Source organism: Egretta garzetta, unplaced genomic scaffold (assembly GCF_000687185.1).
Source record: "Egretta garzetta isolate BGI_Z169 unplaced genomic scaffold, ASM68718v1 scaffold18, whole genome shotgun sequence".
NCBI lineage: Eukaryota > Metazoa > Chordata > Aves > Pelecaniformes > Ardeidae > Egretta > Egretta garzetta.
The window spans coordinates 33,340-34,316 of NW_009260616.1; positions in this window are offsets into that span (position 1 = coordinate 33,340).

Below are 977 nucleotides of genomic sequence, written 5' to 3' on the forward strand. Positions count from 1 at the left end.
CTGCTGAACTCCTATTTTGATGACCTAATTCATGCCAGATTTAACCTTGTTGGGGGTAGATTCTAAAATTAAAATCCTAGCGCTTCGTTCAAGAAAACTCTTAAATCGCTCGGATGTATCCCTCTTGAGAACAGCTCATAGCATACTTCTCATAGATGTTGGTCTCCCATCCTATAACCAGAGTTAGCATCTCTCTTCCATTAAATGTTCTCAGGGTAGGCTTCAGAAGAATTTGGATAGAAAGAGGTTCACTTGAAATGGCAGTGTGAAATTTCCAGTCCTACTTGATGCTGTAACTTAATACACCAGATCTTGAAACCAAGACTAATTTTGAGGAAGGGGATGGGTTTATGTATGGCTGACACATCTTTTCAGTAGATATGAGATCCTTGATATACACATTCAGCAAAGAGTCTGAAATAACAAAACCCCTTCAGGTTCTTATTTACATCTAAGCTATGCAATAATATATCAATGTATAATTAACATTACAGAAACAATACAGAAAAAAAGTATTGCTGGATTTATTCTGGCTATGTGTTGAAGGGCCTGTACAAGTCTCAAACTAAGACTTCAAATTAACGTACTCTTAGTTAAAATTTCTTTCATCCAGATCTTTGTCTGTTCAGCGTGAACACTTAACATTTTTTTTTCTAAGTTTACTTTCAGCGACCATTTATGGACATTCCTAAATTGCTTACTTGAGTCTAAGATGACATAGCCATTCTGTGGCCATCCTTCAGGGTATATTCGGTATCGATGAGGTAGACAACTGATGTTTTTCTCCTTTGGCTCTTCATCTATGATGTCTGGGCACACACATTCCCCCCTTTCCCTTTGGAGACACTGGATTGTCACGGCTGGTGCACACCATACTGGATATGGGCAGTACTTTTCAGCCTTCCTTTCTCAAACGTCGTCTCTCTGTTAAACCTGTGAATAGCCACAGCCTGATAGGCGAGGCGAGCTCTAGTGAA